At 42.4% G+C, this 25,454-nt stretch overlaps 1 protein-coding gene across 4 annotated transcripts in view; it reads left to right on the top strand.

Annotated features, from left to right (window-relative positions):
- Window positions 1–25,454, top strand: part of magi2b (membrane associated guanylate kinase, WW and PDZ domain containing 2b) — a 260,147-nt gene that overhangs the window by 28,774 nt on the left and 205,919 nt on the right. The window contains exon 1 of one of the 4 annotated variants that reach the window (XM_088339564.1): window positions 21,996–22,412. The exons of the other annotated variants lie outside the window; for them this stretch is intronic. The gene's annotated coding sequence lies outside the window, so the exon portion shown is untranslated. Of the gene's footprint in view, window positions 1–21,995; window positions 22,413–25,454 lie in introns of those variants that run through there. 4 annotated transcript variants of the gene reach the window in all.

Raw genomic sequence — 25,454 nt, 5'->3', positions numbered from 1 at the left:
AAATTGCTCTGGGCTCTTCGCTGGCATTTCCAGGTGTTTACAGTTTGTTCAGTAGGTTTTCATGCTAAAGTGTCTCAACTGTGAACATTTCATAGAGATTTACAGCTGATAGGTTGGTCGTTTTGGTTGTAACATTTCTCAGAATTCACTGTGTGAATATAACTTGTTTTTATATTCCTAAATATAAAAACAAGTTATATTCACACACACACACACACATGAAGTAACGTTTCAATAATCAGTCTAATTGCATCTTTTGTACGTTTATCAGTCTTGTACTCTTTTATTTTGAAGTCGCATTTCCGGTGTATTTATCTGTTTCCTGTGTGAAAGAAGTTAACTAGACAGACAGGGGCGAGTAGTGTGGCCGGAGCCCTGGCCGGGGCGAGTGTGGCGGCCCCGATGGGCCACTGGACAATGCTAATAAATTGATTTACCTTAATGCTTTTTTTTATTTGTTTAATTCTGCCAACATAGAGTTTATATAAGTTTTAACTTTATCAACAGCTAAAATGGGGACTGTTGGGGTAACATGTAGTTGGGACTCTGCCCTATATATTTCGGACCCAAAAATAGAATACAATGCTCTGGCTTTGCATTTATTGGAACGATACCGAGAAAATTAACATCGCCCTCCTCTTGCATCCCATTCTGGGTGTTTTCTGCTGACTGTCACATTGGAGCTTGTGTAATTGATGAAAGGGAAAAAGCAGCTGACAGTTCAGTACAGTGTAACAGCATCCAACGCCGGCGTTTGGACTCAGAAGCGTGAACCGGGCTTTAATCTCTACGGACAGACTTGATTAGACGATCTGGACGAGAGCAGCTCAACGGAGCGTTGCAGAGTGGAATGATTATGGCTCTCGTCCTTCAACCAAAGCTGCAATGACTCTCGTCTTTTTTAAATAATTCCCTTTACAGGTTTTTGGGGGGTGGATTCACCAATACTTTACACTCCTCTATAAAACTGATCAAGTTCATTTGAATTTGGGACAATATGTAGTACTCGTTGTTTCCTATGTTTGCACAATTATGTTTAAATCCCATTCATCCATCCATTTACTGTACTAGGGTTGCGGGGGTGCTGGAGCCAATGTTCCCTGTCATTTTCCACGGGTCTGAGCGTTCACACAAAGTCGGTGAGCAACGCTTGAAACAACAGTGAGCAACGGCGATCCCAAGTGTGGCAACTAAATCTTTATCGAACATGTCCAAAACTTGACATCACGTTACATTTTGCTGAGTTTCCGGCAATGCAAAACATTTTTTCACTTTTGAATGAATTGACGAATGTACGATTGCAAAGGTTGTACGGCCTACAAACGTTTTTACAACAATTCTTTCTCAAGATTTCAATTTTTTTTCCCTGGTATCTTTTCTCACATAATATTAACATTTTTGGGGGCTTATTGAGTCGGTTATAAGATACAGAACTGTATTTAATCACATTTTTTAGTGCAAGTACAATGATGGCAACAAGATTCACTTGATATAATTGGAAATGATTTGAATGCAACACAAACTTTTTCTTCTTTTTCCCTGTTTTTTTCCTTTGTTTCTTTCTTTTCCTTTTTTCTGGCTTTTTTTCTAAATCTTTTTTTCTCTTCCTTTTGTTTCTTTTTTTCTCAGCTTTTCACGACTTTTTCATTTTGCTATTTTTTTCTTTTTTGTTCTATTTCCCCCTCTTCCTTTAAGTCATTTTGTGCATAATTTTACATAATATTTGGTCATATAAGGAAAACAAAGAAGATAAAGGAACAAAGAAGATGTTTTGTACTGTCCTTGTTGCAGGCTTTGTGTTCCTCCGGAGGGGGGTGTATGAGGGGGTGAGGGACAGACAGAGATGGCCGGATCCAACTAGATGTTTGATCTTATTGTACACATGGTCCAGTCTTTTTTTCCCCTGGTTGCTTAGTCCACGTATTGAATGAATTTGGGAAGTACAGTCCTTAAGCATGCCTGATTAAAGTCGCCGGCGACGATAAAAGCTCCGTTGGGGTGTGCAAGCTGTTGTTTATTGGTAGCAGCGGGCAGATTTAGCGCTATGGTAACGTTTGCATCGGGTGGAACGTAACAGCAACCACAATGACCACAGTTAGCTCTCTCGGTAGATAGAAGGGTCTACACGATACTGCTAGAAACTCTATATCGAGTGAGCAGTGTGTGTCAATGATTCGGCTGTTATTGAAATGAAATGAAATGATATGCATTTATATAGCGCTTTTCAAGTCAAGACTTCCCAAAGCGCTTTACAGTGTGCTTCACATTTCCCAATAGCGGCCGTGCAGCCATGTAAGGCGCTAACATGCTTATTGGGGGCATTAGGGGTTCAGTGTCTTACCCAAGGACACTTTGACATGTAACACGGAGGAGCCGGGATTCGAACTGCCATCTCTGGATCCCAAGACGAGCGCTCTACCTCCTGTGCCGCTGCCGCCCAACTCAAGCTCATAGTCCCCCACCCCCGTTTTTACCGGAGTCTCCGGCTCGGTCGTGCCGGTGAAGCGTGCGTCCTGCTAGTTGGACTGCGGCGTCGGGGAAGCCAGGACTTCGTGATGACAAAAATACTGCAATTTCAGGTGAAGCTGTTGGTGGCGATCCGCAGCTCAAATTCACTCATTTTGTGGACGATGGATCTGGCGTTGGTTAGGAACATGCTTGGAAGCGCTGGTCTGTGTGGTCGCCTTCTTAGCCTAGACCCGACCGGCAGCCTTTTACTTTTGCTCCGTCTTTGTCGGCAGGCAGATCTCCCAGGGAGATCCGGTGGTCTCTGTATATCCCTCGGGATGTTGTGGATGGTATTGTAGTCGTGAAAGGAGTGGAAGGGGAAAATATGAGGGATAAAAGAACACTGAAAAATAAAAGACAAACTGGAGACCATGAAGCCGCTGCACTCGCGCGCGCCGCCATCTTGGCAAGTTGTGCTGGGATGTGAATGACAAATAATACAACATGCAAAATGTGTTCAGCGACAAGTGGGGGTGAGAAGGTGCGGATGACAAATGGAAATCGCCAAAATGTATTAGTCAAAGCCTCGGCAGGTCAGGTGGGCGTATAATCGACATATATCCAGTGATTAGTATTCATCGTGCTTGTGACGGTTGGCAATATGAGGCAACTATTTTTCCCCAACGCTTAGTCTTGTAAGGGAGTGTAAAAAAAATCTGGTGGGTTGCCAGATCTATAAAACACTTGGGGAAGCTCAGTAAGCGTCTGCAGTACTGATTAACAGGGTTGGGTAGGGTTACTTTAACTTGATTACTTTCATTTACTTTTGGATTACTCCAATACCAAATATGCTAATAAAAGACAAAAGAAACTAAATACAGTGGAACCTCGGTTTTCGAACGCCTCTCAGTTCGAACAAATCGGTGTCCGACAAAAAGTTTAGAGAAATTCTTGCTTCGCTCTTCGGTCAAAAAATCGGAGTTCGAACGCCGGTAATGCGTCATGCGATGCAGGGCGGCGTACGGGTGTTTTAGCCCCTTATTATGCCTCCGAAGAAAGTCAGTGCAAGCAGCAAAGTTGCTACAGGTGAAAAAAGAAAAGTAGTGCGTACAACTATTGCATTTAAGAAAGAAATAATAGCCAAATATGAAGGAGGTGTGCGAGCGCCTTCTGCTGACCACCACAAAGGTAAGAAATCTTATTCATAAGATTAGGATAACGCAAACGTACGATTAGCCTGGGTTAGTTTTAAGTTTACGTTAAACATTCAGGGTGTTGGAACGGAGCCCAACATTGAGGGTGTTGGAACGGAGCCCCCTTTCCAATGAACCGCTCACCACTTGTTGTGGAGAACCGGGTGCTAAATGACTAAACGACCTGATTTTTTAATTTTTACACGTTCATGTTAGCGTAATCTTTCGTATGGAAGATTACGATAGCGCGAACGTACGATTAGCCTGGGTTAGCATTATGTTTACGTTGAACATTCAAGTAAACATTCAGGGTGTTGGAACGGAGCCCCCTTTCCAATGAACCGCTCACCACTTGTTGTGGAGACCCGGGTGCTAAATGACTTGTAAACGACCTGATTTTTTAATTTTTACACGTTCATGTTAGCGTCATCTTTCGTCCGGAAATCTACGATAACGCGGACGTACGATTAGCCTGGGTTAGCTTTATGTTTACGTTAAACATTCAAGGTAAACATTCAGGGTGTTGGAACGGATTAAAACGATTTACATTATTATTAATGGGAAAAATGATTTCGGTGATCGAACAAATCGTTTTTCGAACAGGATTCTGGAACGGATTATGGTCGAGAACCGAGGTTCCACTGTATGAATAAAATGACTACATTTTGTGCAGGCTTGGGGAGTAACGGAATACATGGAACGGCAAAAATGATGTCGGCAAGCTGTTTGGATTTATTTTCTTTTTGTTTCTGTCGCATTTGATGTTAGTTCTGATCAAAGCCAGGAGAGAAAGCTTACCGCGTGTTGTGAGTCATCATTTTATCCATATTTAGTTTCTTTTGTCTTTTATTAGCATATTTGGTATTGGAGTCATCCAAAAGTCATCGAAAGTAATCCAGTTAAAGTAACCCTACCCAACCCTGCTGGTTAAAACTATCAGTGATCACCTCTGCAAATCAGCACTTCACCAAGAGCGTCGTTTACCACTTTTTCCGCATCTTCTAAGCTGAGACATTACGGGAGAGACTTGATATGTTTTATTGGTCAGAGGAGGGCACCTTCAGGAATATGAAGCCAGCCGTTCCTCCGACACCTTGCTTTAATCTCCAAGTCTGTCTGGCAGCGATGTCTCGTCCTCGTAATGGCTCAGCCATCGTAAATACGTGTCCGGTCTCGATTGTGCCGTCTTGGAGGAAAAAAATGGCTAAGCATCATCATTAGGATCAGTCTAAGGGTGCGGGGGCTGTCGGGCAAAGATCAATATTAAGACCTTTACGAGAGCGAACTGTGTCATTTACTATTAATAATGGACCCGGCTGCCTTCTGTAATAGCACCATTAGGAGTACTGAAAGAAGGTTGTTCCTCAACAGCTTGAAAAACAAACAAAGCGTACACTTATATTTAAATGCATGCCCACACGCAGGGCCCACGCAAGCTTTCCAGGGCATTCAACTCAAACTCAAACTTAATGCTGTCAAACTAGGACACCGGAAAATGTACCGTGAATTCCGGACTATAGAGCGCACCTGATTATAAGCCGCACCCACCACATTTTAAGAGGAAAACCGATTTTGTACTTACACAAGCCGCACCTGTATATAAGCCGCATGCGCCCACATTAAAAAATGTAACACAAACACAAAATTAACCCAAACCTGACTTCAAGTCCCGCGATTGAAACTAAATGGGGGGGGGGATTTTGCAGAGGTTTATTGTTCTATATTCTTTATCAATTATCCATTATCCGTTATCGATCAAATCAAAATACACTACAATGCCAAGAGGCCGAGACACTTGCTCCCAGCCAAGAGGCTGAGTCAAGGTCCTAGCCACAGGGCCAAGCAGCGATCATTGCGAATGTCCTTCATTAAAGTCCACAGTCCAAAAATCACAGACGGCAAAATGAACGGAAAATGATACCGGTACTTAAGGTTTGATGCAGACCTGCAGAGTCCGGGTCCCGTTGAAAGTAATCCAAGGAAAAAAGTGTATATTTCCAAAGTTAAGGGTGGGAAAAATATATCAGATGAAGACATTTACTCACGCAACTCCTTTTTCTTTTACCGACTTTGTACCCCCTCTTCTTTCCTTGTCTGTCCCTCACCTTTAGCGGTCCCCACTTAAACTCGGCACCCCGCGTTTGTTCCGCCCCTCATTTTTCGTTCATCCGTGCAAAACATATCAGAATAAGTGTCTAAAATAAATACAAATAAATACATTACAAAAATATACAGTTGCAAATACATATTATACATGGGTTACACATATTTACAAAGAAAGACAATACACCGAGAGTGTTTTCAAAGCTTTAATAATAATAATATAGCTTTGACAGGGCAGTTAATGGTAGCAACACTCAAGCGCCACTAGCGGCCGTTAGAAAAATGACATAAATTGGCCGCATCACTGAATAAGCCGCAGGGTTGAAAGTTATGGAAAAAAGTAGCGGCTTATAGTCCAGAATTTACGGTAGATGAGGTCAGGCGAGGTTTGCGCCTCTGTGTTGTCTATATTTGAGTCTGGATCATTTAGCATTTCAAATCAACCAATGTTTAGAAATTTTTCACTTTTGAATGAATTGACTAATGTATTATTGCAAAGGTTGTACGGCCTACAAATGTCATTTGTTTTCACAACAATTCTTTCACAAGATTTCCATTTTAACAACTTTAACTAAGTGAACTCCATCAAACACATAGCCGAATTAGCTGAGTTAATGTCGCTTGAGTCTATGTCTAGCATCCTCTCTCAATCTTCTGCTTCCTTCCTCGGCCCACGTTTTTTTTCCGCAAGCTGCTGTGCCGGCTCCTCCCATGGGCGTGCCAGGGAAAGCCCCCACGTGGGGTCCACCCCATCGCTTCGATGTCTGGAGAAACAGCAGAGCGTTTATCAAAACAATGCCTGACGTTTAAATCTAAGCTTAAAACACACTTCTACGCTATAGCATATGAATAACCTTTATTTTTTGTTGACAATATCTCTGTACTATTTGTAATTGCAACATCCATTGCAAAGGTTTCTTCATTTTCCTCATGTTGAGGTTTTTGAGTTTTTCCTTGCCCTCATGTTGGTTCTAGATCAGGGGATGGTGTAATAATAGTCTGAAATAATAGTCTGTGCCATAACCTGTGCAGCCCTTTGAGACTCTTTGTGATTAAGGGTTATACAAAAAAAAAAAAAGACTTGACTTGACGTCCTTCGTCAGAGTCCTGTTATCAAAATTCCCCAGCCAAAACATTCCGCATTTGGAACATCGTGACCTGAAGCCCACTCAGTGAAAATCTTCATTGCACTCGATAAATGTAACTTGTATTTAATCGTATAAAATCCTTTATAAAAAAAATAATAAATAATCCTTCACTATCTACTGCCTCCTACTGATAAAGCAGAATATTACCGGTATTTTAAATACTGAAAGACTGCAGATATTACTGTGCTCTTTTTGTCAATACTTATAGATTTAAAGTAACAAATCTAATGAAATTTGACAATTTCCTGCAGCGCAAGACAAAGTCTCACGACAGAGTGGTTCAGAGACACTGGTGGAGTATATGCATGAAAGTGAGCATGTCTGCGTGTTGGTACATTGTGCCTGGTGCGTTTGCGTGCGGGAACGTGCTCCTGCAGCCTGACCACGGGCTTGTTTACACTTAAGAGACAAGTTGGCGAGAAGCCCACGTAGCACGATTGCTTTTCACCCTCGGCCTCCTCTGAGAAAAAATGGGCACGTCCTAGTTAATTATGCCTTCTCAAATCAGACAAAAGCTTCATGTTGGTTTGGTGGAGCACTCTGCCTGAGTGTTTTTAAAACGATTTGCTATGCTTGAACTAGTAAACAGGGGCTTTGAAAATCACCAGCCTGTCTCATAAGCAGGAAAATTGCTGTTGCCACGGTAACCTAGGTGAATTTACTCTAGTGGTCTTTAGTTCCAGTATTGACACACTAAGGCAGGACCAGGCCTCCTTGTGAGAGAGCATCCGTTCTAACTTGACTTCAAACGAGTGAGATGTGATATACAGTGCCTATTGAAAGCATTGAAATAACTCAAAAACTATTTTTCTTTTAACAAGAATCAACAACATCTCATCTCATTAGCTGCACCGCTTATCCTCAGTAGGGTCGCGGGGGGGCTGGAGCCCATCCCAGCAATCATCGGGCAGTGGGCAGGGGACACCCTCAACTGGTTGCCAGCCAATCGCAGGGCACCCAGGGACAGACAACTCGCTCGCTCATTCACACCTAGGGACAATTTGGACCGGCAGTGGGCAGTGGGCAGGGGACACCCTGAACTGGTCGCCAGCCAATCGCAGGGCACACAGGGACAGACAACTCGCTCCCTCATTCACACCTAGGGACAATTTGGACCGGCCAATCCACCTGAAATGCATGTCTTTGGAATGTGGGAGGAAACCGGAGTGCCCGGATGAAACCCACGCATGCACGGGGAGAACATACAAACTCCGCACAGGAAGACCGGTAGCTGGATTTGAACCCACACAGGAGGTTCCCAAGACCTTAGAACTGCGCCGCCGTGCTGCCCTGAATCAACAACATGTGAGACACAATCGACCAGTAGAACCAAATTATTTCAATATTGTTTAATACAACGAAAAATTGAAAAGTAGGTGTCGCAACTGACTCCTGATGACTTCTGAATGATCCAATGTTGCTGTAAATGACTAACAATGACAGAGTGAACCTGCATCCCTGTCAAGCTCCAGGGCTCCATTCCCTTACAAAATACAAAATAATCTTACACCATATATATATTTTTTAAACATGTTTATTTATGTACCGTATTTTCCGCACTATAGGGCGCACCGGGTTATAGGGCGCACCCCCAAAACATAGTTTTTGGTCCTATATTTTCCATACATAAGGCGCACCGGATTATAAGGCGCTACAATGGGAACGTCGAGAAAACAGTCAGATAGTTCAGTCAAACTTATTACCCCCTTAACATTCCCAAAGCTTGCAAAGAAGCAAATACGTGTCGTAGACACGTGCGGATGCGGTGTCCGTACGATGTCACTCAAATGCATCGTTCCATCATTCGGAAGGTTAAAGTCTTGGGATTCAAGAAATGCCAACCAGTCCTTAATTTCTATTTTCTTTTTCCCTCGCAACTTTACTGTGCATATGACAATAAACACTTTAATTAATTTAATTTAATTTAATTTAATTTAAAAATAGACTCATCACAGCAACATCAAGATCGTTCTAAAACAAGATACCGGGAAAATATAAAGCCGCATAGCTCACCTAAGGTATCACGTTCAATAATGATACCTAACCATGGTCTTCTTACAACCGTGAGTGTAGTAAATCCAGGAGAGTAAAATATTTACAAATACAGACTAATGAAACATGTTTCTTTATGGCGAAGTTTAGCAAGCTTGCTATTCAGTCATCTTTTTCGGCCAATTGCAGGTTTTTTTTTTGGCCCTCTAGCCTATCCGAGGCTCCGAATAACTTCAGCCAATAGCAATCGATGTAACGGATGATTGACACATCTTTTTCGGCCAATTGCAGGGTTTGTTTTGGCCCGCTAGCCAATCCGAGGCTCCGAATAACTTTAGCTAATAGTGATCGATTCAAATGATGATTGACACATTGGTTAGCCAATGAAACGCCGGTATATAAATCCCAGCATACACCGCGGACTACTCCACGTTAGGGGGAAAATCGAGTCGGCGGCAGTTGCGTAAGTTGCGAGACCTTGCGAATTTAATATTGATCCATATATAAGGCGCACTGTATTATAAGGCGCATGGTCAGCTTTTGAAAAAAATAAAGGCTTTTAGGTGCGCCTTATAGTGCGGAAAATACGGTAGTTTAACATGTTATATTGCACATGTGTTTCGTTACATCATATATATTGTTCATTAACATTTTTTTTTATGAGATACTGAGTTGCTCGACAGGAATGAGGTTGATTATAAAAAAAAGTTAAAAATGAAGTAGTTTGGACGTTCACTGTAGATGGAAAAAATACATGCAAATATAATTAAGTAGAATAATACATTTTTTTATTCAAATTATGAATTCATTTTCTGCATTAAATTATTGTTGGTAATATACTGATTAAAGGTATAACCACAAACCTGTCTTTTTTCATTTTCTCCTTTCATACTTTTTTTTTCTTAACTTCTTTATACAACATAATCATTCGTAATATAATGCATCAAAGCAAGTGAGCCATTTGAGAGCCGGCTCTTTAATGAGTTAAGCCGAAAGAGCCGGTTCTCTAAAGAGACGGACTTCGTCTCACTACACAACTACCACATGAAATCCGATGTTGAGTGATGCATGATGGGAAATCCCCAGACGTCAGACGCATGCGCACAAACCGCTCGCTTCGTTTCTGAAAGAATACCGTAAAAAGGCCTGTTTGGCCTTTGCAAGAAGCCACATTTGAGACACAAATTAAATGTGTAACAAGGTTCTCTGGTCAGATGAGATGAATAATGAACTTTTTGGGCTGAATTCAAAGTGTTACGTTTGGAGTAAGAGGAACACTCCAGATCCAGGTCGAGAGCATTTGAAAGAAAAGTTAATGACAAAAATCTTCATGTTTGTTAAATGAGGAGGAGAATATGCAAATCCTCTGAAGGGGAGTGCCAGATTAATTTGGGATATTAATCTCTGGCTGATATAAGAGTCAAGGAAGACGCAGATTTGATATTTCCAGGAGGCCTCCAGTTACCGCGGGGAGAAAAACCCACTCCTCTGAATGACTCCTCCTTCTCCTCGTGGCCCTGTGAGGCGATTCTTTTTATTAGAAGAAGTCAAGCAGTTGTAAAAACATACCATGATGAGTTTCCTGTACCCTTCAAAATAAAGACTGAAAGTATGCGTGTTTTTAAACAGAATCATATAAAAAAGTAAAAAAATAGAGAACAGAGAATAAAAAACAGTCTGAAAGCAAGTATATTCCATCAGAGCCATTTGTAACGTGAGTAACTGAGAAAATTACAAATAACTAAATGTAATATACCTTACAGGAGGAACAGAGTAAAGGACCTCACTGTGCAAAGTCACAGAAGAAAGAAAAGCAAATATGAGTTCATGTTAGGTTCAGCTACCACTGTAAGATTTTTTCTACTTAAAGTATTTAAGGACTTTCTGGTTCTTTGACTGATCTTTTGCTAATTACGTTAACAAATCCGGGTGCTCTAACGGCTTATAAATCCCACTTTTGAAAAATACATTAAACAATTCTTTATCAATTTGCATATATTCTTGTGGTTTTAGGTGTATGCTTTAGAAAACTAGCTTCCCAAAGCAAAGATATTTATGAAATGATCTGCATTTCTATAGCGCTTTTCAAGTCAATGACTTCCAGCCATGTAAGACGCTAACCTGCTTATTGGGTGTATTAGGGGTTCAGTGTCTTACCCAAGGACACTTCTATATGTAACACGGACGAGCCGGGATTCGAACTGGGATCCCTTGATCCCAAGACGAGCGCTCTACCTCCTGAGCTACTGCCGCCCCAATTTAGAAATTGATGTTCACAAGGTAAACCTTTATGAGTTAAGCATGATTATTGCTTTAAAGTTTGGTTTTGTCTTTGTTTGCTTCATATATATTTATTTGTTTTGATAAGACTACTGGAAATTCTGGACTACAATTCACGACTTTTTTGCTACCTTTTTAACGCTGCGGCTTTAAGTACTGTATTTTCCGCACTATAAGGCGCACCTAAAAGCCTTTATTTTTTTCCAAAGCTGACCATGCGCCTTATAATACAGTGCGCCTTATTAAGTCTTCCAACTAACTTGCAGCCGCCGACTAGATTTTCCCCCGAACGCCAAGTAGTCCGCGGTGTATGCTGGGATTTATTTACCGGCGTTTCATTGGCTAACCAATGTGTCAATCATCATTTGAATCGCTCACTATTGGCTAAAGTTATTCGGAGGTCAAGGGGCGGATCCTTTTTATCATTTACAGGCTGGCATAGGCTGAAGCGGCAAAACAAAGCCTGCAATTGGCCGAAAAAGATGAAAGTGTATAGCACGTGGTTGACAGCATACAGAAAGCGTTTTTTACTATTCTGTATTTGTAAATATTTTATTCTCCTGGATTTACTACACTCACGGATATAAGAGGAGCATGCCTGCACATTATTATTGAACACAACGACTTCGGAGAGCTACTCTGGCTATATATTTTCCCTGTATCTTGATTCAGACTGAACTCGATGTTTCTGTGATAAGCGGTGCAGATAATGGATGGAATGGAGTGTCTATTTTTAAATTAAACTCAATTCCAAGTGTTTATTGTCATATGCACAATAAAGTTGCGAGCGAAAAAGAAAATGGAAACTAAGGAATGGTTGGCATTTCTTGAATCCCAAGACTTTAACCTTCCGAATGATGGAACGATGCATTTGAGTGACATCGTACGAACACCGCATCCGCACGTGTTCTCGACGCGTATTTGCGTCTTTGGGAATGTTAAGGGGGTAATAAGTTGGACTGAACTATCTGACTGTTTTGTCGACGTTCCCATCGTAGCCCCTTATAATCCGGTGCGTCTTATGTATGTCAAATATAGGACCAAAAAACTATTTTTTTCGGGGTGCGCCCTATAACCCGGTGCGCCTTATAGTGCGTAAACTGTGCGGCTTATTCTATGTTTCTTTACTGGCAGCACTGAGAAAAACTGAGCTGCTCTTTTCCACAATGCATGTAATCTAAATACAAAATGTGATTCCCGGAGACATTCATACCACACTTTGATATAGATTAGTCCATGTTTTACCAACATTATTCATACAAGCATCCCTGTCCCCTGGGATGGGTTTCAGCATGTCCACAACCTTAGTGAGGATAAGCAGGGCAGGGAATGGTCGCCTTTCGTGCAAATCACGAACAAAAGTGTAGTATTCAGCGTAAAAAAGGTTGGAAAGCCCAGGGGTCCTAGGGCAGAGGGTTGCCAGCCAGTCGCAGGGCACACAGGGACAGACAATTCGCTCGCTCATTCACACCTAGGGACAATTTGGACCGGCCAATTAACCTCACATGCATGTCTTTGGAATGTGGGAGGAAACCCACGCAAGCATGGGGGAGAACATGCAAGCTCCACTCACTAAGGCTGGTAGCTGGATTTGATCCCATGACCTCAGAACTGTATTGCGAAATAGTGGGGATGGAGTCCGGTTTGGGGGCCTCAGCATTGCGTCACTGCTTTTTGCAGATGACGTGGTGCTGTTGGCTTCCTCAGGCCGTGATCTTCAGCTCTCGCTGGAACGATTCGCAGCCGAGTGTGAAGCAGCCGGGATGGGGATCAGCACCTCCAAGTCCGAGACCATGGTACTCAGTCGGAAAAGGGTTGCATGCTCCTTCCGGGTTGGGGATGAGATCTTGCCCCAAGTGGAGGAGTTCAAGTATCTTGGGGTCTTGTTCACGAGTGAGGGTAGGATGGATCGGGAGATCGACAGATGGGTCGGTGCAGCGTCTGCCGTCATTCGGACCCTGTACCGGTCCGTCCTGGTGAAGAGGGAGATGAGCCGAAAGGCAAAGCTCTCGATCTACTGGTCGCTCTACGTTCCTACCAATGGTCATGAACTTCGGGTTATGACCGAAAGAACACGATCCCGGAAACAAGTGGCCGAAATGAGTTTCCTCCCCAGGGTGTCTGGGTTCTCCCTTAGAGATAAGGTAAGAAGCTCAGTCATCCAGGAGGGACTCTGTGTAGAACCACTGCTCCTCCGCATTGAGAGGAGCCAGTTAAGGTGGCTCGGGCATCTGATAAGGATGCCTCCTGGACGCCTCCCTCGGGAGGTGTTCCGGGCATGTCCCATCGGCAGGAGGCCCCGAGGGCGACCCAGGACCTGCTAGAGAGACTATGTCTCTCGGCTGGCTTGGGAATGCCTCGGGATCCCGTCGGATGAGCTGGAGGAGGTGGCTGGGGATAGTGACGTCTGGGCTTCCGCGACTCGACCTCGGATAAGCGGAAGATAATGGATGGATGGATGGATGGAAACAAGAAAAACGTTTCTGTGTTTTGGCACTCAGTCATGCCATAGGTTTTCAAAAGCTTTGTCACTGAGTTACTGGTTGGGCTTGGGCTGTGTCAGGCTTTAATGCATGGGCCTGGGTGGGGTTGGGCTAGATTGTAAGGTGTTAAAGCCTCCTCATTGGCTTGAGTCCATACAGCGGGATGCATTTGAGCGAATTAAGGCCATGTTGTGGCGTGAGCATTCGTGAGCAGAAGGTGAGCCCATCGCCGTCTGCCTTTATGACTTTGTGACAGATAGAAGCTGTCTTCCCTCTTCGCTTTAAAAGCACTCGGCCTCAATGTACCGGCAGATGCATAATGTCGAGTGTGGCGCTCGGAGTGTTTTTCATTCTCGCCGGTGTTTGTTTATGTCTTTGTATTTAGACCAAATCGATGCTTGAGGCATCGTGTCTGGCGTCTGCGGCTGAGAACTCATCCGCAGGTTTTTTTTTTTTATTTTGTGCTCTGGTATGCGACGTGTACGCTAGCTCTCTCAGCGGGGAGCATATGGTGGGTTAGATGCAGAGCAATTGAGAACATTAGTGAGCGTTTATTGTTTACACTTTCTCTTTTCATGCGATTATACTAATTAGACTTATTCACACGGATCAATGGTGCATGGCAAGGGAATAAAATCATGAGGTGTTGCATCTCTCATCGAGGCTATTTTATTTCGATTTCAAAAATGCACCCTACCAAAATCACTACAGAGGTATGATCATACCTGCCAACCTCCACAGCTCCATGCTCCTACAAACTGTCGTATTTCCCTTTACAAAATACAAAATAATCTTACACCATATATTTTTTTCCAAACGTGTTTATTTACTGTATGTACTTTAACATGTTATATTGTACATGTGTTTCGTTATATCATATATAGTGTTAATTAACATTTTGTTGTGAGATACAGAGTTGCTCGACATGAATGAGGTTTATTATAAAAAAGTTCAAAAATGAAGAAGCTTGGACGCTCACTTTATAAGGAAAAAATACATGCAAATATAATTAAATAGAATAATACATTCTCTTATTCAAAATATAAATTAATTTTCTGCATTAAATTATTGTGGGTAATATACTGATTAAAGGGATAACGACAAATCTGTTTTTTTTTCCATTTATGTCATTTCTTCCTTTTTTTCGTAACTTCTTTATATATATATATATATATATATATATATAAGCCATATCCCCCTAATGGGGGACAGTCGCTCAACCCAACTGAGGAGTCGTTAGGTGACCAAACCCCCCAATTCCAACCCCTAATACTGAACGCCAAGCAGGGAGGTAACGGGTACCAATGTTTAAGTCTTAGGTATGACTCGGCCGAGGTTTGAACCACAACCTCCCAGTCTCGGGCCGGGCGCAAGGCCACCGAGCTGGTTTCTTTATACAACATAATAATTCGTTATATAATGCATCAAAGCAAGTGAGCCGTTTGAGAGTCGGCTCTCTTTAATGAGTTGAGCCGAAAAAGCCGGTTCTCTAAAAAGAGACGGACTTCCTTTCACTACATCAAACCGCTCGATACTGAGATAGAGGCTGCCGCGGCAAACTCGTTTGACTTGATTAATTTGCCGTTTCGTGAAAGTCATTGTATACCGGATGGTACCCATCATTGAAAAAAATTGCGTTTTTCCGTACAGATTTCCTCGAACGTCGTACACGTCTTGAAATGCATAATAAACGTACTTTGTACGAAAAAAACGTACAGGTTGACAGGTATGTATAATTGTTAACTTTCCAAGAAAACTTCAATTATTCATTGGCCAATAATTTTCTCATTTAGTACAGTGTATATTTTTTTCATTTTCAGCGTGAATAAATATGTATATATTAATATATCTTTATATATATATATATATATATATATATATATATATATATATATATATATATATATATATATATATATATACAGTGGGACCTCGCTACTTCGCGGTTCCACGTTCGCGGGTTCAGAGCTTCGCGGGTCTAGAAAATAATAATAATAAAATAAAATAATATTTTTAAGCATTTTTGAAGGGGCGTCGCTACTTTGCGGATTTTCACTTTTCGCGGGTGGTTTTGGTCCCCATTAACCGCTATAACCGAGGGATTACTCTATGTATATATATATATATATATATATATATATATATATATATATAATCTATACAGCCCCGCAACCCTAATGAGGATAAGCGGTACGGCTAATGAGATGAGATAATCTATACAGTAATCCCTCTATATATATCCATCCAACCTTTATCTGTGACGCTTATCCTCAGTAGGGTCGCGGGGGTTAAAATAAATCACAGGTGTCAAACAGGCAGCCCGCGGGCCAGGTCAGGCCCGCCAAGGGATGGAATCCGGCCCGCGAGACAACACTCAGAGAAGCGCAAGAGAAAAACAAGCTGTTGGTTGAAATATGTCAACTTGATGTTGCCAAAGCCAGGTGCCTCGAACAAAGACACTGTACTTGTATTTGTCTCTCTCTCTCTCTGTCTCTCTCTGTCTCTCTCTGTCTCACTCTCTCTCTTTTCCACCCCTTTTCTCCCACTCTCTGTCTCTGTCTCTTTCACTCTCTGTGTCTTTTTAACTTATTTTGCTCTAACTTCCCTTTTTCCTTTTCTCTCTTTCTCTCTTCTTACCCTTCGCCCTTTCTTTTGTCATTTCTCTCCTTCTATCTTTCAATTTCTCTTGGATTTTTTTCTTCCTCTCCCTTTCTTTTCCCCCTCTCACGACTTTTTAGCTTCTGTTTCTCACGCTCTCTCTCTTTTTCTTTCTTTGTCCCACCCTCTCTCCTTTTCCCTCCCTCTTTTTCTTATTTCTTTATCTCTTTATTTTTCTCTTTAATCTACTAGTCCGGCCCCAACAGAATGTTTGTTCTATCGTGTGGCCCCTGAGTTAAAATGAGTTTGACACCCCTGAAATAAATGATCTGCATTTCTATAGCGCTTTTCAAGTCAATGAAGACTTCACAAAGCGCTTTACAAGGTGCTTCACACTTACCCATTCACACACACTCACACACCAATAGCAGCTGTGCAAGGCGCCAACCTGCTTATTGTCTTGCCCCTTGCACAATTCGACATATAAGAGGAGCCGGGAATCAAACCTGCGATCTCTTGATCCCCAGACGAGCGCTCTACCCTCTGAACTAATGCCGCCCCTATCTATCTCCAATAAACTGAAGCTGAGGGGCCTCTCCTGTCTATGACTCAGCATGCTTTGAGTAGGTCTGCTGGGTGTCCTTTGTCTCTTTATCGCTCATTTTGACCGCGTTGTAGTCATTCCGCTTACACTGTGTTAGCCGTTATCCCTGCGAAATGATTGGCCGGTCCTCGTCACCTTCGTCTCCTGAATGTTGGTCTTGAACTTGCGTTTTCATTGCACGAGCGCTACTATTTTCTCCAACTGAAGTGTGGTTACAGTTTAAATTATCGTCTTTTATCAAATCTTTCTCTTATTTATTTTGGCTAAAGTTATGTGACTATAATTATTGTATTGTTTTTTTTGCGCAGGCCTACTCTAATGGCTTTTTGGGTCAAAAAGTGTCCCAAACCATGCCCTAGAACAATGTTGGGAAAGTATGAATGGCTATGTTGAGACCTTAAGTGAATACTACAAGAAGTAAATATTTTATTCCAATATATGGATAAACATAACGTGTATTCATGACAACTAGCTGAATAATCCATCCATCCATTATCTGCACCGCTTATCTTCAGCAGGGGCACGGGGGGATGCTGGAGCCTATCCGAGGTATCTTTTGGCAGTTGGTAGGGGACACCCTCAACTGGTTGCCAGCCAGTTACACGATACACAGGGACATACAATTATTGATGTGCTTCTTGGGTCGAATCCCTAAAATGTGAACCCAGTCATTTAGAAGAGTGGTTCATAAATGACGAGTCATGCGTGTGTAGATGATGTATACGGGCACGTTTGAAGCCCCACGAAGCAGGTGTACCACGTGACTGATTTAGAAAATGTTTCACTAGATATGAGCGTTTTGGCAATGAACATAGTAGTCAAAGCTGCAAAGGTGGAATCCAGAGGGCCACTATCCAGATCAGGTGTTCGCCAGCCTCACATAAGAGCATACATGGATGACCTTACCATCACCACAACACCTGTCCCTGGGAGCAGATGGATCCTGCAGTGTTTGGAAAGACTCATCACATGGGTAATGATGAGTTTCAAGCCCTCAAGAGTCAAGATCCATGGTTCTGAAGAGGGGGAATGTGGTGGATAAGTTCAGGTTTTCGATCTCTGGAACGGAGATCCCAACAATTCAACAACAACCAGTTAAGAGCCTGGGGAACCTCTTCGACTTAACTCTGAGAGACTATGCTGCCATCCAGGAGTCTGGTTAACACCTGGGAATGAAAGCTATTAAATCCGCTAGCAAAGCTGCAGAAAAGCCACTAGGTGTCGATGGCTCAAAAGGGCAGATCTGTGGGCTGCTACTGGGACACAAATTGAGGCGTCGGTTGGGTCACCTGGGCGAGAGTGTCTGATGTTGCCAGACCCGAAACACTCAGTGAAGCCAGGATACATCACTGATGATGCGTCAGTTGCATCCAGCAGATGTTTCTTTCAAGTGTAGTTCAAAATAGAAGCGACAAAGTAAGACTATGCATTTCTTTTAACCTTTCTTAAGTCCAAAAACTAGTAAAAATAACATCTGACGATAAATGAGTTGAATAAAAATGCAGAAACACTTTATTTTACCTCCTCAGTCAGAGCGTGATTTGTACCCCATCATTCTCAGTAGCCTAGATGGTAAGGCGCCCGCTTTGAGACTGGGAGGTCGGTGGTTCGCGCCCCGGTCGAGTCATTCCTAAGACTTAAAAAGTGGTCGGCGGCGCCCTCTGTTGGCTGCGGCTGCATCGGCTCGCTACAACGGGTCAGGTGCAATCGACATTTCGTTCTGTGTACATTGTTACACAGAATGACAATACAAGGAAATTATTATTATTATTATTATTATTTAATTGCATGTACAATATTTTTCTGTCCACATGATGGCATAGTTGAGAAAATGAATCATCTTGAAGCCCTTCTGTGTGTGTGTGTACAAAGCTGCAGGGCTTTAAAGCTTTATAGGCCTTCATTTTGCCATCAGTACATACAACCATTTGTACGCTCACCCATACAAAGGGACTATTTGGATTTGCTAATCAACCTCTCATTCGGGTTTTAGGAATGTGGGAAGAAATGGGAGAACATACAAACTCCGCATGGGGAGACTGGTAGCTGGATTTGAACCTGAGTCCTCTGAACTAAAGTGCTAACCACTCATCCAACTTGACACCCTACACCAGGGGTGGGCAAACCTTTTGAGTCGCGGGCTGCATTGGTTAAACATTTTTTGAAAGGGCCAGGAGGAGAAAAAAATGTTGATACATATAATATTAAAGAATATAATATAAAAGAATATTAAATATTAAAGAATATTAAATTTAAACCTTAAATCACTGCTACCGTAAATTCCGGACTATAGAGCGCACCTGATTATAAGCCGCACCCACCACATTTTAAGAGGAAAACCGATTGTGTACATACACAAGCTGCACCTGTATATAAGCCGCATGCGCCCACATTTAAACATGATAGATAGATAGATAGATAGATAGATACTTTGTTCATCCCCGAAGGGAAATTCACATTTCCAGCAGCATCCCTGAGCTGAGAACAAACAATCGAGAACAATCGAAAATAATGTAACACAAACACAAAATTAACCCAAACCCGACTTCAAGTCCCGCGATTGAAACTAAATGTCCTTCATTAAAGTCCACAGTCCAAAAATCACAGCCGGCAAAATGATCGGAAAATGATACCGGTACTTAAGGTTTGATGCAGACCTGCAGAGTCCGGGTCCCGTTGAAAGTAATCCAAGGAAAAAAGTGTATATTTCCAAAGGTAAGGGTGGGAAAAATATATCAGATGAACACATTTACTCACGCAACTCCTTTTTCTTTAACCAACTTTTTACCCCCTCTTCTTTCCTTGTCTGTCCCTCACCTTTACCGGTCCCCACTTCAACTCGGCACCCCGCGTTTGTTCCGCCCCTCATTTTTCGTTCACCTGTGCAAAACGTATCAGAATAAGTGTCTAAAATAAATACAAATAAATACATTACAAAAATATACAGTTGCAAATACATATTATACATGGGTTACACATATTTACAAAGAAAGACGGTACACCGAGAGAGTTTTCAAAGCTTTAATAATAATAATATAGCTTTGACAGGGCAGTTAATGGTAGCAACACTCGAGCGCCGCTAGCGGCCGTTAAAAAAATTACATAAATTGGCCGCATCACTGAATAAGCCGCAGGGTTGAAAGTTAGGGAAAAAAGTAGCGGCTTATAGTCCGGAATTTATGGTACATATATAGCGATACAGTCTAGAATACCAACCTCAGCAATACCTGAGTGTAGCTCCTATGCTGTTAGACAGAGGAAAGAAAAGCTACTGGACTTGTTCTAGGTATGAGGAGTGGTAATATTTATTTTGTTAAATATGTTTCATTTCGGGCAGCATGGCGGGGCCGTGGTAAGCGCGTGTGCGGCACAGTTCTCAGTTCATGAGATCGAACCTTCCTGAGTGGAGTTTGCATGTTCTCCCCGTGGGTTTCCTCCGGGCACTTTGGTTTCCTCCCACATTCCAAAAACATGCATGTCAGGTCAATTGGCCGGTCCAAATTGTCCCTGAATGAGCGAGTGAATTGTCTGTCCCTGTGTGCCCTGCGATTGGCTGGCAACCAGTTCAGGGTGTACCCTGCCCACTTCCCGATGATTGCTGGGATGGGCTCCAGCACCCCCGCGACCCTACTGAGGATAAGCGGTGCAGATAATGGATGGATGTTTTATTTGTTTTTCAGTTTGATAGCCAGTCATCTACTCTGATTTCGTTGTTAACCTATTTTTAGTCGCAAAATTTACATTTATCTGTACTGACAGGGTTTAGAATTAACAATCAATCTATTCTGTGTCAGAATACGTTACGCAGTAATACACTTTGCATTTCAATGACAGTTCAAATGAATGCAAGAAGGTTCATTAAATAAGCAAAGAAAACACAATTACAATGTTTTCCAGTTCAGGGGATCCTAAATGCAAGCTCCTTTTCCGTTACTGGCTCCATCTAGTGTTGAAACTGAGAAGTGCAACAGAGTTGAGCTCAAGCGCCATGTGCGGGCCATATTCAACTATATTTTCAGAATTTGCTGCGGGCTGTAGTTTGGACACCCCTGCCCTACACGAATAATGTGACGATCAGGGTTGGGTAAAGTCACTTTAACTGGATTACTTTCAATTACTTTTGGATTACTCCAATACCAAATATGCTAATAAAAGACAAAAGAAACTAAATATGAATAAATTGACTACATTTTGTGCAGGCTTGGGGAGTAACGGAACACATGGAACGGCAAAAATGGTGTTGGCAATTTTCATTTTGTTTCTGTCGCATTTTATGTTCGTTTTGCCGGAGATCAAAGAGATCAAAGAAAGAAAGCTTACCACGTGTTGTGATTCATAATTTTATTCATATTTAGTTTATTTTGTCTTTTATTAGCATATTTGGTATTGGAGTCATCCAAAAGTCATTGAAAGTAATCCAGTTAAAGTAACCCTACCCAACCCTGGTGACGCTCAAAATCATGATGTGATGATTAAATAATAAAACGATATGGCTGGAAAAACGTATGCAATCATGACTCCATATTCAGTGACACAGAAAAGTGTAAAGTCTGTAGGTTTCATACAGGGTTGGGTAGGGTTACTTTAACTGGATTACTTTCAATGACTTTTGGATTACTCCAATACCAAATATGATAATAAAAGACAAATCTAGGTGTAAATGAGCGAGCGAGTTGTGTGTCCCTGTGTGCCCTGCGATTGGCTGGCAACCAGTTCAAGGTGTCCCCTGCCTACTGCCCGATGATTCCTGGGGTGGGCACCAGCACCCCCGCGACCCTACTGAGGATAAGCGGTGCAGCTAATGAGATGAGATGAATAAAATTATTAATCACAACAAGTGGTAAGCTTTCTCTCCTGGCTTTGATCTCTTTGATCTCTGGCAAAACGAAAATAAAATGCGACAGAAACAAAATGAAAATAAATCTAAACAGCTTGCCAACATCATTTCTGCCGTTCCATGTATTCCGTTACTCCCCAAGCCTGCACAAAATTGAGTCATTTTATTCATATTTAGTTTATTTTGTCTTTTATTAGCATATTTGGTATTGGAGTAATCCAAAAGTCATTGAAAGTAATCCAGTTAAAGTAACCCTACCCAACCCTGGTTTCATAGTAGCGTGCATTCCCCTCAATAACAGATTGGTGGTGCTACGACACAGCGTCATCACCCTACTCACATCTCATTCCACTTGCCGGTCTCCTGCTGGCACATCTCCCTCTCTTCTACACCCCCCCCCCTCTTCCCGATGGCCACCGTCTCTCCGCATCCGCCGCTTCTCTATTCTCTCCACATCTCTTTTTGAAATAACGAACCCCCCCACTTCCTCTTTTGTGGCTGCCATCGCCGCGCTCCTCGCCTGGATTACACTCGGCTGCGGCCGGCAGTGTTTTAGCAGCAGCAGCAGCTGAGAACCAGGAGGAAGGGTTTTGAGGTAAAAGACGAGAAGGAAGCAGAGGATGTGCGACTGGCAAGGATAGAGGACGCTACGGAGGACGACGGACTGTGTGGATGTACGCTGGGATTATTTCTGGAAAACAACATCTGGGGCTGGATGCAGATGAGGTGCTCTGATTTTATGGCATACGGATGCGTGTGACTATGTGTGCGCCCGTGTGATAAGGTCATTTTCAGTGTGTGCTACAGCGTCAACCATCCCGTTTTTTGGGTTTTCTCTCGCTCGCCCATGAATAACAAACAAAACCCATCTTAATTGGTTTCATTTGTCTTCTACATAGGCAGCACATTGGATCAGTGTTTATTCGGATTGCCTCATGGCGGAGAGGTTTCTGTATTTGACTCTGGTCTCTTCCACATTCATGCATGTTAGCTTCACACAAGTGTGTCCACCAGTGTGAATACGAGCATCAATACACTTTTGTGTGTCTTCGACATGACTGGTGACCAGTATGAGGTGAATAAATATGTTAGTCATGATGGTAAAAACTTAACAAAAAACTGAAATGGAGATACAATCACATAGAAAAGACTTTTAATAAGAACACAAAACAGACATGTACTACACAACTCATAGTTAGGGCAGACAAGTGGGAGACTTGAGATAGGCTGGTGACCAGTACAGGGTGTAGCCCAAACTCATCTAGGATAACCTCCAATCTGCCCAATACATTAATGATCAATAATGCCATAAGCCATGGATAGATGAATAGAAATGTAGTTTGCGGAAGTGTTTTGAGTGCAGGGTTGAGAGTTTCTACATTGGTGTTTTCAGTGTGAAGTCCACTTGTGATTGTAGTACGTCTATGTCTTTAAATTTTTGAAAAAGATGCAATTGTTGTATTTAGGATAATGTCCATCCATCCATTCTCTGCACCGCTTATCCCCAGTAGGGTCGCGGGGGTGCTGGAGCCCATCCCAGCCATCTTCGGGCAGTGGGCAGGGGACACCCTGAACTGGTTGCCAGCAGGGCACACAGGGACAGACAATTCGCCCGCTCATTCACACCTAGGGACAATTCGGACCGGCCAATTAACCCGACATGCATGTTTTTTGGAATGTGGGAGGAAACCGGAGTGCCCGGTGGAAACCCATGCAAGCACGGGGAGAACATGCAAACTCCGCACAGGTAGCTTGATTCGAACCCATGACGTCAGAACTGTGCCGGATAATGTATTCTCTATAAATATGAGTGTTGAGCGCAGCATTTTTGGTCAAACCATCTTTAAGCGACAGTGTGTATTATTTGACCACTGATTGTTGCAGAATGGTGTAGTGCAACTGGATATGAGTGCTAAAAAGCACATAGAAAAAAAAAAACATTAAACGTTGTATGTCTACAAACAAAATTGCCCCAAAACCGTCAAACAATAACAGAAAGTTAATAATTTTCAAAAGGAAAACATAAACTATAATAGACCCAAAGTGACCAAAAATCCACCATGCTACTTTTCATTTATTTGCCTAGCCTGCCCAAGGTTTTTGGGCAAGATGGCCGCCAATATGTCAGCTCCCTTTAGGTGAGGCTCATGTTATGTAAAATAAAATGCTAATTACTCTGTCATGGTTGCCATGGCGCTCAATTGGTCCCCGTTGTGTGGCACCAGGTTCTGTCACGGTTGCCACGGCGCCCAAATTAGCCCCGCCAATGACAACAGCTGAAACACATTGACAGATTGCTGCCGGACTACTTAAACGCGGTCTCGCGAGTTGTCTGGTTGTCAGAGCGTCTGCCAAACTTCTGCAAGACTTCTGTTAAACTCTGTGTGAAATGCCTAGTTCTGTGAATTGGCCTGTGTTTGATCCTGTTTTATTTTTGGCCTGATCTGTCTGATTTTGACAACTATTTTGTCCGGATTTCAATCCACTTCCGTGACCATCGATGCCCGGATCGAGGGTGCGCGCATTCCTCCTCTCCCTAATAAACTGGGAGTACGTTACGCGATTGGGTTCTCCATTCCTGTTTCCTGTCCTGGTTCGTGACAGCCTCAGCTTATGAGAGAATACATTTATGCATGTCATTATTTGTTTGTTGGTGGAGCATGAAAATGGCAAAAATAAGGAAGTTCTTTGAGGTAGGGGGTGTGCTGCCACATGCTGATCTGACTCAAATACAGCACCTTTATCATCTGGTCGCCATTGTTTTTTGGTGTAAGGCATCATCCCACTCTTCAAGGAAGACCTGTACTTAGGCATTGACAGACAGCGGCGTGTGACAGTACTGATACTAGATACTAAATTGCTAGGGAAAAACTATTTGTTTGAATTTTGTTTTGTCTGTAAAATTAGGTTTCACTATTTAATACAGGTACAAACTTGCCTGGCCATCACTTAATCCATATTATTTTTTTTTTTGTGGCATAATGCATCCCGAAATCTAAACAGTCGGCCATATTGGATGGGTCTACCAGACGCGGTCCAATATTGTCACTGGTCTACACTGATATTGTTGGATGGTCAAATATAAGTGTGAGGTGTAAGGCGTTGTTTCTTTGTAAGTATTATTAGTCGATGCAACTTCCGACGTGCGATGTAAAACCTTGCAGAAAATAGTGAGTGGTTTGGCGGCTTATATAAACTCTAGAGCAGTGTTTCAAACTGCTGGGTCCGGACCCAAAAGTGTGTCGGGCACGTATTTTCAGTGTGTCGTGGGACTTTGCCTTGGCAAAATAATGCTAAGAAGAAAAAAACAGAGGGTCAATTACACTCCTTGAAAGTAAATGGCGATAATGCTCTGCTTAATCTCATCTTCCTGTTTCGGCAACGTCCCAATTGTGAGTTGGAGGGACTTCATCTCATTTTATTGTGATTTTGTAGGTTTTATTTCCAACTTCCCAATTGTGTGTGGGAGTGACTTCATCTCATTTTTTTGTGATTATGTAGGTTTTATTTCCTTTTTCTGCCCATAATAATGGGTCCTAAAAGGTTTGTGATAAGGGGCAGGAAGAGTGGAAAACAGTGACAACAACGATCGAGCTGAAGAAGGAAATGATAGCAAAATACGTGTGTCTGCCGTTGAAGCATTGCTAGGTGCAAGCTTTATTAACATTGTGAATTTATTTAAGTTAGTAGATAGATAGATAGATAGATAGAAACTTATGCACACACCCATCCAATAATTTTGCCCGGATGTGGATGACATGATAGGAA

Source organism: Urocampus carinirostris, chromosome 7 (assembly GCF_059441175.1).
Source record: "Urocampus carinirostris isolate Australia breed hairy pipefish chromosome 7, RoL_Ucar_1.0, whole genome shotgun sequence".
In the NCBI taxonomy this organism is placed as follows: domain Eukaryota; kingdom Metazoa; phylum Chordata; class Actinopteri; order Syngnathiformes; family Syngnathidae; genus Urocampus; species Urocampus carinirostris.
The sequence above is the reverse complement of the archived record's forward strand: the minus strand, read 5'-3'. Positions and strand labels throughout refer to the sequence as shown.